This window comes from Pan troglodytes, chromosome 1 (assembly GCF_028858775.2).
Source record: "Pan troglodytes isolate AG18354 chromosome 1, NHGRI_mPanTro3-v2.0_pri, whole genome shotgun sequence".
NCBI classification, from domain to species: domain Eukaryota; kingdom Metazoa; phylum Chordata; class Mammalia; order Primates; family Hominidae; genus Pan; species Pan troglodytes.
In genome coordinates this window covers 112,793,764-112,807,549 of record NC_072398.2, presented here as the reverse complement: position 1 = coordinate 112,807,549, position 13,786 = coordinate 112,793,764, and the positions used below count along the sequence as shown (strand labels likewise).

The window sequence follows — 13,786 nt, the reverse complement described above, 5'->3', positions numbered from 1 at the left end:
AGGAATATTGAGAAATATCCAGGAAGTTCTTGTAAAATATATAATTCCTGGAATATTTATACAAACATCACTTTACCTATGCAAATGTATGTATTTGCATATAATTTACCTATGCATTTACCTATGCAAATTTAGCCTAGGGCAGATTGGGTGTCTTTTCTGATTTGACAACTCTTCCCATGTAACTGTTATAGTAGACGGACATCAAATAAATCTAATTATTTCAGGCTGGGTGTGGTGGTTCAGGCCTGTAATCCCAGCACTTTGGGAGGCCGAGGTGGGTGGATCACGAGGTCAAGAGATCAAGACCATCCTGGCCAACATGGTGAAATCCCATCTCTACCAAAAATATGAAAAAAATTAGCTGTGTTTGGTGGCACATGCCTATAGTCCCAGCTACCCAGGAGGCTGAGGCTAGTGGCATTTGGACATATGAACAGAAGTGTGTGGTTCCAGTACAGTGGTTAGATGTAGTCACTTTGAAAGCCAGAATGGCAAATATGACTTACCTGGATACCAGTGGCTTACTCATGGTTGGAAAGTTTTCGGTGGGCGTTTAAGTGTTGTGAAGTAGTATGTTTCAGTGACTGGTTGGAAATGACAGGGACGGACTAGCCCCCAGAATCCTGCTATGCTAGAGAATTCCCACCAGGAAGATCTTAGTGACCTTTATCAAGAGGACTGTGGGAACAAAAATGTTTCCTTTTGAAAGGAACCAAACAATCACAAGTGCTAAGTTTTCTGGGAATTTCCATTAAAGTGACACAAACCTGGCCATGATTCTCACCACTGCTTAACTCTGGGCTCTGTATTATGAGAGAAGGGAGCCTGAGATAGACCAAATGACATCCCTGAAGCACCTCTCAGCAACTCATGTCACTCAGTAGAACTGTCCATACCAAGCCTGTCAAGGATCTTTGAACATACATCCTTGGCAAACAACTTTAATACACCCTTTGAAATGGAGTAAATATTAAGAATGTCAAAGAAGGAAACCACAAACTTATTTTATTGGACTTGTGAATTTTTGAGTACACACTTAACTGTTACAGAAATTTGTAGAAATAAACATGTTGCTATAAAGGAATGCCTGGGCATATAATTTTCTACCCTTATAAATGAAGAGAAAAGTTATCATATTATGTCACCAGCTGGACACTAATTGATGTCCTTTATAATACTGAGGACAGATTTAATACCCACTTTATAGCCTGTGTAAGATTTTTTACTGAACACAGTACGTTTTGAGGTGGCATGGTTTGATCAGCATTTCTCATCCATGTAAATGAGCCACATATGGCGGGACTGGAACTACAGTAAATGTTAGTTTACTTCTACCAGGTAGTATATAAAGTACCAATCAACTGCTAACATAAGAAAACAAACAGTAATAATGACTTTTATTCCTTGGCGATATATTCTTTTGAGTGTGAATAGATTACACAAAAGAAAATTTTTAAGATTGGTGAATGTGAATACCTACATGTAATTTTTGCTGGTTAGTAAAATATTCTTACCACTTGTAAGAGCAAACTAACACATTGTCTTAAAGTGATCATGGACACAAGCATTTATAAGCCTGTGTTAAGTCTTTATAATTCAATAGATTTCAGTTTTTATAATGTTAATAATAACAATTGTAAAAAAGATAAATTTGTCCTGTATAGCACCATTATTTTTAGCCTTTCCTGTTAATGGAGCTTTAAAATTCTGTTTTGGGTTTATATAATAGCATATACATAACTGTGAATTCAAATACTTAACCACTAATTTGAAAATTATCAGTGTGATACACAGGAATCATTATTCAGAATGTGGTCTGGTCTCTAGGAAGTATTAACAGGAAAGTTACAAAACAATTTAGTTGATTTAGCAAAGACCTGGATGCTATTTTTCTCCCAAACTAAGATACTTTTTGACACTAAACACACACACACACACATATTTTAAATTTATTATATATTTTTAAAGACAGAGTCTCCCTCTGTCACTCAGGTAGACTGCAGTGGCATAATCAGAGCTCACTGTAATCTCAAACTCCTGGCCTCAAGAGATCCTCCCATCTTGGCTTCCCAAAGAGCTGTGATTACAGATATGAACCCCTGTGCCTGGTGGACACTAAATGCTTTTTAAAAGAGTTTATCTTTGCCTTCTCCAAACAAGAAGCAACAGTCTCCAAGTCAATATAATCCCACAGACAATGGTGTTCTTTTTCTCCAGAGTAAGATGCTTGTGGCAGTCATTAAAATAAGTGACAATTTAACTAGGGATTATCCTTATTTTCCTGATAGTAAATTGATATGGTTTGGCTCTATGCCCCCACCCAGATCTCATGTCAAGTTGTAATCCCCACGTGTTGGAGGAATAGCCTGCTGGGAGGTTTTGAATCATGGGGGTGGACTTCCCTTTTGTTCTTGTGATAGTGAGTGAATTCTCACGACATCTGATTTTTTTTGAAAGTGTGTAGCACTTACACCCTCACACACTCTATCTCTCCTGCTCTGCCATGGTAAGACATCCTTGCTTCCCCTTTTCCTGCTGCCATGATTGTAAGTTTCCTGAGGCCTTCCAGCCATGCTTCCTGTTAAGCCTGTGAAACTGAGTCAATTAAACCTCTTTTCTTCATACATTACCCAGTCTCAGGTATTTTTTTATAGCAGTGTGAAAACGGACTAACACATATACTGTAGTGAATTACACAGATTATTACATGTTTTGCAAGAGCAAATTATATTTATTTGAAATGGGAAGAGAGCATTTTATTGCATTTTGTGTATTATATTTATTTTCCAGAATACAGAAAGAAAATTAAAGTAAATGTTAATAAATGCTTTCTAGAGAGTAATAAAAAATAGACACAAAAACAAAAACATCACAATTACAGATATAAAAAATCTCTTTTTCTTCTCAGTGTGCACCAAATACTTAGTTGATTTGAGATAAATGTGGACAAGTAAAGGAAAAGGGGTGTCAAATGGGATTATTTGTCATCTCTCTCAAAAGAGAATAGATGTCTGTCATGTATCTAGAAAAATAACCCAAATTGTGAGTGCATAAAACCAAATTCTCAATTATTGCTGCTACCAGTAGAGAATAACCTTTTGACCAAAAAGTTTCTTTGGCCAAAAACGAAATAAAAAATTCAGTAAAGATAAAAAACCTGGAGAAAAGGAGACTTAACGTAATAATGTAATTAATTCTTTGCTACTGGGTTTTCTATCACTAGTAGTTTGCCTTCATAAAGCTGTTTGCTTCCTGAGTAAAACTAGACATGGAAATCCTGCTTAGCCCACTGGTACAGTCTGAGGTTCTCTGAGCTGTGTAATCTTGGAATTATGTATTCAAGAATCTATTATTTGAAATATTGTATTACTCTGTTTTCATACTGCTGATAAAGACATATCCAAGACTGGTCAATTTAAAGAAGAAGGAGGTTTAATGGACTCACAGTTCCATCCATGTGGCTGAGGAGGCCACGCAATCACGGCAGAAGGTGAAAGGCACATCTCATATGGTGACAGATAAGAGAAGAGAGCTTGTGCACAGAAACTCTCATTTTTTAAACCATCAGATCTCATGAGACTTACTCACTATTATGAGAACAGCACAGGAAAGTGCCAACTCTATGATTCAGTTATCTCCTACCAGGCCCCTCTCACAATATGTGGGAATTATGGGAGCTACAAGATGAGATTTCGGTGGGGACACAGAGTCAAACCATATCATTCTGCCCCAGCCCCTCTCAAATCTCATGTCCTCACATTTCAAAACCAATCATGCCTTCTCAGCAGTGCCCCAAAGTCTTAACACATTCCAGCATTAACTCAAAAGTCCACAGTCCAAAGTCTCATCTGAGACAATGCAAGTCCCTTCCACCTAAGAGCCTGTAAAATCAAAAGCAAGTTAGTTACTTCCTAGGTACAATGGGGGTACAGGCATTGGGTAAATACAGCCATTCCAAATGAGAGGAATTAGTCAAAACAAAGGGGCTACAGGCCCCACGCAAGTCCAAAAACCAACCCAGCAGTCAAGTCTTAAAGTATCAAAGTGATCTCCTTTGACTCCGTGTCTCATATCCAGGCCATGCTGATGCAAGTGGTGGGTTCCCATGGTCTTGGGCAACTTCGACCATGTGACTTTGCAGGTTATAGCCCCTCTCCTGGCTGCTTTCATGGGCCAGCATTGAGTGTCTGCGGCTTTTCCAGGTGCACAGTGCAAACTGTCAGTGGATCTACCATTCTGGGATCTGGGTGACCGTGGCCCTCTTCTCGCAACTCCACTGGGTGGTACCCCAGTAGGGACTCTGCTTGAGGGCTCTGACCCCACATTTCCCTCCCATACTGCTCTAGCAGACGTTCTCCATGAGGGCCCCACCACTGCAGCAAACTTTTGCCTGGGCATCCAGGCATTTCCATACATCCTCTGAAATCTCGATGGAGGTTCCCAAACCTCAATTATTGACTTCTGTGCCCTTGCAGGCTCACCACCACATGGAAGCTGCTATGGTTTGGGGCTCCCACTCTCTGAAGCAACAGCCCGAGCTGTACCTTGGCCCCTTTTAGTCACAGCTGGAGTGGCTGCAATGCAGATCAAGTCCCTAGACTGCATACAACAGAGGGACCCTGGGCCCGGCCTGGGAAACCATCTTTTTCTCCTAGGCCTCCAAGCCTGTGATGGGAGGGCCTGCTGTGAAGACCTCTGAATGCCTGGAGACATTTTCCCCATTGCTTGGGGGTTAACATTCATTAATTAACTCGTTCCTTATGCAAATTTATGCAGTGGGCTTGAATTTCTCTTCAAAAAATGGGTCTTTCTTTTCTATTGCATCATCAGGCTGTGAACTTTCCTAACTTTAATGCTCTGCTTCCCTTATAAAACTGAATGTTTTTAACAACACCCAAAGTCACCTCTTGAATGCTCCTTAGAAATTTATTCTGCCAGATACCCGAAATTGTCTCTCTCAAGTTCAAAGTTTCACAAATCTCTAGGGCAGGGGCAAAATGCCATCAGTCTGTTTGCTAAAACATAGCAAAAGTCACCTTTACTCCAGTTCCCAACAAGTTCCTCATCGCCATCTGAGACCTCCTCAGCCTAGACCTTATTGTTCATATCACTATTAGCATTTTTGACAAAGCCATTCAACAAGTCTCTAGTAAGTTCCAAACTTTCCCACACTTTTCTGTCTTCTTCTGAGCCCTCCAAACTTCCAGCCTCCGCCTGTTACCCAGTTCCAAAGTCGCTTCCACATTTTCAGGTATCTTTTCATCACCACCCCACTCCTGGTACCAATTTACTGTATTAGTCCATTTTCATGCTGCTGATAAAGACATATCCAAGACTGGAAAGAGAAAGAGGTTTAATGGGCTTACAGTTCCACATGGTTGGGGAGGCCTCACAATCATTGAGGAAGGCAAGGAGGAGCAAGTCAAATCTCACATGGATGGTGGCAGGCAAAGAGAGAGAGCTTGTGCACAGAAACTCCTGTTTTTAAAACCATCAGATCTCGTGAGACTTATTCACTATAATGAGAACACCACAGGAAAGTCCTACCCCTATGATTCAATTATCTCTCACTGAGTCCCTCCCACAACAGGTGGGAATTATGGGAGCTACAAGATGAGATTTGGGTGGGGACACAGAGCTAAACCATATCAAATATCAATAGTTGAAAATTATTGATGCAAAACTTTCCATGGGGTTCTGAAACTTTCCTTAGTTGAAAACACAGCCTCTAAAAGCTTTTTAGCTGTTTGGCAAGAATCAGAGTAAAACAAAAATTATTTGTAGATGAGAAATACTAGAAGGATGAGGCCAATTATATCATAAGGTAGGAAAGTAAAATTCCCCATTGGGGTATAATACAGAACTTTTTTTTTTTGAGACAGGGTCTCACTCTGTCACCCAGGTTGAAGTGGAGTGGCATGATCCCAGCTCACTGTGATCTCAACCTCCTGTACTCAAGCAATCTTCCTACCTCAGTCTCCTGAGTAGCTGGGGCAACAGGCACGAGCCACCATGCCTGGCTAATTATTATTTTTTTGTAGAGACAGTGTCTCACCATATTGCCCAGGCTGTTCTTCAATTCCTGGACTCAAGCAGTCCTCTTGCCTTGGCCTCCCAAAGTGCTGGGATTACAGGTGTGAGTCCCATGCCTGGCCTATAACTATTTTGTATACATTTGATCAATATTTTTCCTTGAGGATAAAAACATATTATGGATAGTGAACACACTGAAAAATCTCCAGGGCCTTCACATAAAGCATATTGTTTTTGAAATATTTATATTAACAATATTTCACCCATTCAAACTTAATTCCAGGAGGGCTAAGTGTTTTCTATGATTTAATAATTCCTCCTCTGCAGTTTTTTTTTATTTTTTATTTTTTATTTTTTTAAGATGGAGTCTTGCACTGTCGCCCAGGCTGGAGTGCAGTGGCACAATCTTGGCTCACTGCAACCTCTGCCTCCTGGGTTCAAGTGATTCTTCTGCCTCAGCCTCCCACGTAGCTGGGATTACAGGCATGAGTCACCACACCTGGCTAATTTTTTGTATTTTTGGCAGAGATGGGGTTTCACCATGTTGGCCAGGCTTGTCTCGAACTCCTGACCTCAGGTGATTTGCCTGCCTTGGCCTCCCAAAGTGCTAGGATTACAAGCATGAGCCACTGCACCCGACTTTTTTTTTTTTTTTTGAGACAGAGTCCTGCTCTGTTGCCCAGGCTGGCATGATCTCGGTGGCCCACTGCAACCTCCACCTTCCAGGTTCAAAAGATTTTCCTGCCTCAGCCTCCAGAGTAGCTGGGACTACAGGCATCCACCACCTCGCCTGGCTAATTTTTGTATTTTTAGTAGAGAGGGGGTTTCATTGTGTTGGCCAGGGTGGTCGAACTCCTGACCTCAGGTGATCCACCTGCCTCAGTCTCCCAAAGTGCTGGGATTACAGGTGTGAGCCACTGCACCCAGCCTCCTCTGCAGCTCTTACAATAAATGCTGAGCTGGTTAAGAAATACGAAGCATGCCAAGCAAACCTAATTATCTCTAACATCTCTCCTAGTTATAAGGTAAAATAAAAAATTATGGCTATTTTCCATGGGCTCTTGGGGTTATCTTAATAATAGTTCTAGGTATAAATAATATTCTGAAAATATTACTTTTTATTTGTCCTAAATGTAGGGCCTGATCTTGGGAGAGCAAATTCAAGAAGGTCGTAGGAACAGAACTGATCACTTGATGTAGAGAGGGTCTTGCGTGACTGAGGAGCAACATTTAGCAACTTAACCTAATTATAATAAAATATTAAAAAATAAAACGAAGAAAATAATACAGCTCCACAGAAACTTAGTACTTCTGTTTTTTTAATAATCATAAAGTCAACAAAACACAGGAAATTATTCTAAGACATGGAATTTTTTATCTGTAGGCAGATTGAAGAGATGATAATTAATAACCTTTCACGTTGTAAATGAAGTCATTAATCAATAAACCCAGAAAGCAGGTCCATCAAAACTGACCAAAGTTTGCCAAAATTTTAGTAGATAATTTCTTTTCATAATTTCTTTTCAGACTCAGATGCTTTAAACCAAGGCAAATGCAATTCATTCTGCTTGAGCTTTGTCCTTCATTATGCTCTTTCTTCCTCTAACTGGAAGAAACTGTTACTTTAGGACTATTTCTTTTCATTTGAAAAATAAACATACAGGTTATTTGCCTTGTTACTATTGTTCTGATATAGTTTTAGCCACCTATATTATTATTACTTTTAATCAAAGTAATTAATTTCTGTTTTGCAGAAAATTGGGAATAGGTAATTGACTTCTGTCATATACAAGCATTTTAGCAGATCATCAAAGATCTTGAATACACAAAGCACAACTTTCTACAGCCACCCAATCCTTTTATACTTTCTTAAAGTGGCAAAAATGACTGAAAGATATAGCTGCTCTATTGCATATGAAAATAAGAAGCAAAAGAAAATAAATTAAAATTATTCTTAGTACTCAATGCTTGTATCCAATATTTTCCTTTTATTAGCTCACTTTAATATTAGTTCTATGTTTTATGTTTTCTAAGACCTTCAAAATTATGTTTAAGCTGACATACAATAAAACATAATTTCTGCTGATATTAAAAGTTCACTCAGCAAAGAAGTTGAGGTTCCATTGCCACTTGGAAGCCACTCTGAGAACTAACAAAAGATGTGCCTGGACTTAGGCAGCTCATGGGGTGCATGTCTCATGCAGTGCAATTCACCTGACTCCTTCAGGAGAGTCACTGGAGCAGCTTAGTGGATGATCTCCAAAAGTGCTAAGATAGTCTCAGAATGGCAAATTCATGACTCTCATGGAAATTTAAAATAAACATGTATCAACACTTTATATAACTCTTTAAATAATGAGGAAACTGGTAAGATATTAAAATCAGTTTAAATCAAGATTTGACCTCCAGTGATTTCTAGTCTCTGTGGGGCAAAATCCATTTACATAGTTATAGACAGGAATCATTTTTACTGCTATGGAAGAAAACACTTTTGTTTGTTTAAAGGAACTTTTATTAAAATTTAAAAAGTGTAAACTATACTGATAACATTCTTTTTTACTGATATATAAAAATTATACATATTTATGGAGTACATGTGATATTTTGAGATATGCATAAATGTGTAATGATCAAATTAAAGTATTTAGACTATCCATCATCTCAAACATTTATCATTCATCTTGAGAACATTTCAAATCTTCTCCCTATTATTATTATTATTATTATTTTTAGAAAAGTCTTGATCTGTTACCCAGGCTAGAGTGCAGTGGCACCATCTCAGCTCACTGCAACCTCCACCACCTGGGTTCAAGCGATTCTTGGCCTCAGCCTCCCGAATAGCTGTGATTCCAGGCATGCACAATGATGCCTGGCTAATTTTTATATTTTTAGTGTTGGCCAGGCTGGTCTTGAATTCCTGACCTCGGGTTATCCCCCTGCCTTGGCATCCCAAAGTGCTGGGATTACAAGCATGAGCCACCGTGCCCAGCCTCTCCTCCCTATTTTGAAATATAAAACAAACTATTGTTAACTATAGTCATCGTTTTGTGGTACTAAGAACTAATAATTTATTACTTGTATCTGACTGTATGTTTGTATCCCCTAAACAACCTCTCTTCATCTCCCTACCACCTTTTCCAGCCTTTGGAAACCATCATTCTACTCTCTATCTCCATGAGATCAACTTTTTTTAGCTCCCACATATGAGTGAGTACATACAATGTCTGTCTTTCTGTTCTTATTTCTCTTAACATAAAGATCTTTAGTTCTGTCCATGTCACAAATGACAGGATTTCATCCTTTTATCATGGATGAATAGTATTTTATTATGTATATATCACATTATCCATTTATCTATTGATGGACACTTACACTGATTCTCTATCTTAGCTCTTGTGAACCGTGCTGAAATAAACATGTGTGTGCAGGTATTCCTTTGATACACTGACTTCCTTTCCTTTAGATAAATACCCGGTAGTGGAATTGCTGGATCATAGGGTAGTTCATTTTTAGTTTTTTAGGAAACCTCTATATTTTTTCCATTATGGCTATACCAAGTTACATTCCTATTAACAGTGTATGAGAGTTCCATTTTTTCCTCATCCTCATGAGCATTTGTTATTCTTTTTGTCTTTGTAATAATAACCATTCTAACTGGGGTGAAATAATATCTCATTGTGGTTTTGATTTGCATTTCCCTGATGATTACTGTTGTTGGGCATATTTTCATATATCTGTTGGATATTTTGTATCTTTTTCTTCTTCTTTTTGGAGACAAGATCTCATTTGCTCTGTCACCCAGGATAGAGGGCAGTGATGTGATCATAGCTCACTGCAGCCTCAAACCCCTGGATTCAAGCAATTCTTCCACCTTAGCCTCCTAAGTCCCAGCCCCACCATTCAGTATGATATTAGCTATCGGTTTGTTATATATGGCCTTTATTATGTTGAAGTAGTGTTAGTCCGTTCTGTTCTCACACTGCTATAAAGAACTATCTGAGACTGGGTAATCTATGAAGAAAAGAGGTTTAATTGAGTCAGTTCTGCAGGCTGTACAGGAAGGATGGCTGAGTGGCCTCAGGAAACTTACAGCCATGTTGGAAGGGAAAGCAAGCATGTCTTACCACAGCAGAGCAGGAGAGGGAGAGAATGAACAAGGAAGTGCTATACACTTTTAAACAACTGGATCTCACCCACTATCATGAAAACAGCAAAGGGGAAATTCACACCTATGATCCAATCACCTCCCACCAGGTACTTCTCCTAACATTGGGAATTACAATTTGGCATGAGATTTGGGTAGAGACACAAAACAAAACCATAGCAGGTAGGTTCCTTCTATGCCTGAATTGTTGAGAGTTTTGATCAGGAAGTGATGTTAAATTTTATCAAATGCTTTTTCTGTGTTTATTGAGATGATCATAAGGTTTTTGTCCTTCATTTGTTGATATGATGTATCACACAACAAATTTGTGTGTATTGAACCATCCTTGCATTTCTGTGATAAATCCCACTTGATCATGGTATATTATCTTTTTGATGTGTTGTTGGATTCAGTTTGCTAGTATTTTGTTGAAGGTTTTTGCATCTGTGTTCATCAAAGATATTGGCCTGTAGTTTTATTTTTTATTGTGTCCTTATCTGGTTTCAGTATCAGGGTAATGGTAGCCCCATGGAATGACTTAGGAAGAATTCCCTACTCTTCAGATTTTTGGAATAGTTTGAGAATAATTGGTGTTAATTCTTCTTTATAAGTTTGGTAGAACTCAGCAGCAAAGCCGTCTGCTCCTGGGCTTTTTTGTTATTGTTGGGATAATTTTATTACTGATTCAATATTATTAAATGTTATTAGTCTGTTCAGGTTTTCTATTTTATTTCTTTCTATTTCTTCATACAATCTTGGTAGATTGTATGTATCCAGCAACTTCTCCATTTCCTCTAAGTTTTCCAATTTGTTAATGTGTAGTTATTCATAATGGTCTCTAATGGTCCTTTGGATCTCTGTGGTAGCAGTTGTGATGTTTCCTTTTTTCCTGCTTTTATTTATTTGAGTCTTCTCTCTTTTTTTCCTCTTACTCTAGCTAGTGGTTTATCAATTTTTTCTTTTCAAAAAACAAATTTTTTATTTAATTAATCCTTTGTATTTTTTTACTTTTTTTATAAGAAAATATTTTTGAAGCCTTTATTTACAAAAGCTCTAAAAACAAATAATACCTTCCGTTCTGTAAATAATCTTTTGTTTAAAAAGGATTACCCAGTTACAGCACTGTAGTATCATGAATAAAGAATGTACAAGGGGGACAAACAATGTGGCTAACATTTGGAGATTTGCTAATATTACTGATTGAAGTGTAGGTAACACACATTATAACTTGTAGTCCATCATTTCAGGGTAGAGTTAATGATTACCAAAAAGTCTTCCTACAAATGCTCTGGTCTGGTCACATGTTCTGCATGGCTAAATATTTCAGTCTCTTTTGTCAATATATATATAAAATAGATTGCAAAGATATACACACACAAAACAAAGCATTACACTCCTCAGGTAATTTTATTAGCTGTATATATATATATATATACATACATAAAAATGAATATGTATATATATGTTATATTTTGTTGTTTTGTACCAAATTTCTTCATTATTTATCTTTGTAGCAACTATGAAAGCATAATTTTTGTCTTTAATTTAATTTGGTACAAAATATAACTAAAGGCTCGTTATCTTTGGATTTTAATAAAATTGATTTGTGTAACCAACAAATCAAGAGTATCATAAGTATGGCTACAAAATGAAATAAAATAAAGGGTAAACAGTGATGGAATAAAAGAAGCAGATCAAGGGAAGTGTGCTATCATAAAATAACAGTAGCTTCAACATCTTGAGTACCAGTTTCCTGGCAGATACTAAACATCCAATCACAAAGGATTTTTCCTGAACGGTGTAAAGCTGGTTTTAAAATTCTTCAGTCACAGAGCAGCCTACACATGCCAATTAGAAACTGACAGACACTAGAAGTGCTTGGAAGATTAAACGCTACGTACAGAAACAGCAGTTACTAAGCTCTTCAGTAGTTTCTTGTCTTTTTTTTGGTTTTGCTGAATTGACAGTTTGCACAATGAATGTGCTATATTCTGTGGGTCAAAAACAAGTAAATACTGTGTAAAGTTGGCAGATGGTCATTTTTCCAGATAAGATAAAGAAAAAACAAAATTTCTGATAAAACAGAGGTTTTGAGTCAGAATCACTCTCTAAAGTGCAAAACTGATGGTTCACAATCTCAAATAGCTAAAACGCCTGCAGAATGGAAGGGAGAGATATGAGACAGGGAAATAAATTACAGTCAGTGCTAGTTAATTTACGAAAAGGGAAAAATAAACCAAATTCGAGCAGGTAAAGTTTATCAAAATATTCAATATGATGTCTCTTTCTCCATTAAATTATATTAAATTAAGGCCAAATTTAACCTGACCGTGTTTCTTTTTATTAAGATCTGAGATAGGAATGGTCATACTTAGTACTGAAAGGCAGACAATAAAATGGGCCATGAAAGATGGGGGGAGGTACTGTCTGTTGTTCAAGGGATTCAACCAGAGACAAAATCTATATACAAGCATGTGTGTAGCTCGAAATAAAATAAAAATAAAAGGACTATTTCATGTCATGACTGCATGCTGGCTTTCTCTTCATATGCATTGCCTGTGCCATTCTGTACACAGGAGGAACCAGAACCAAGGCCATGCAAATGTTCACAATATTTGGCATCATCCATATGATCTTGAAAGAACATTTCTCTCATTTTAGAAAAGGCCATTCCTGTGAGCGATGAATCAGATCCTGCCTGATGCTGTGGTCCTATCCGTTCCAGCTCTACCTATTCTGCCACCACCTTTGCAGCTCTTCATGAGCTACTTCACAGCATAAATGACAGGAAAAAACAGTCGAAGGATCTCAAAGAAGTCAAGTTCTTCTTCAGGCAAGTTAGAGTTGGTCAGGATTTTAATTAAATAGCCAAAGTCATAACTGCTATGAAATGACAACCATTTGACCCCTTCACAGAGGAGCACTCCCGAAGTCATAAGTTCAGCAAAGTACTGGGTCTCAATTCCTTCCTCCTAATGTTTTTTATACTGGATATCAGATGTTGTTAGTAGCTCTATAGAGTGCTGGGCATGCATGTCCTCCATCAAATTAAATTTAAAATTAAGCTGCCAAGTTGAAGTTCCTGGAGGGTATTCACCTTGCTCATTCATAAATGTCAGTCCTAGCTGAATTATCTTTAAGAAGTCTACATTACACCGCAATAGTTGATACTGATAGTCAGGATTGCTCCTCAATTCTCTAATAGGTCTTGCAACCACACCTGGAAACTCGGTGTCCATAGCAACGTAATGATATTTTCGGATAACTTGACGAATTTTCTTCATCTCTTCATCCAAGTTGCAAGCCCAAACTTCACAAATTCTTGGGCTATGAGCTACAGTTGCTGCTGGCGTAGTGAGGGCACAAGGGGGTCTCGATGCCAAGCATCAGAATGTTATACTTGATTGAAGATTTGTTTCATAAAATGTTTTCTCCTTTATTTATGTACTTGTGTCACTGAGCTCGCGCTCCACCTCCTCCTCCTCGCCATAGAGACAGCACCCAGCCCAGCGGCGATGGCTGTGGCGGTAGCGGCGGCGGCAGCGGCGGCGGCGGCGATCAGGCGCCATAGGCACCTCTCGCCCAGGAAGGGGGAAAGACGAGCAG

General features: G+C 38.3%; 2 pseudogenes; one reads left to right on the top strand and one right to left on the bottom strand.

Annotated features, from left to right (window-relative positions):
• The first annotated feature begins 380 nt into the window (after window positions 1-380).
• Window positions 381-970, top strand: LOC134807869 (tetraspanin-12-like; annotated as a pseudogene).
• An 11,728-nt stretch (window positions 971-12,698) lies between these two features.
• LOC748145 (CCR4-NOT transcription complex subunit 7-like) lies at window positions 12,699-13,499 on the bottom strand (annotated as a pseudogene).
• Between the last annotated feature and the right edge of the window lie 287 nt (window positions 13,500-13,786).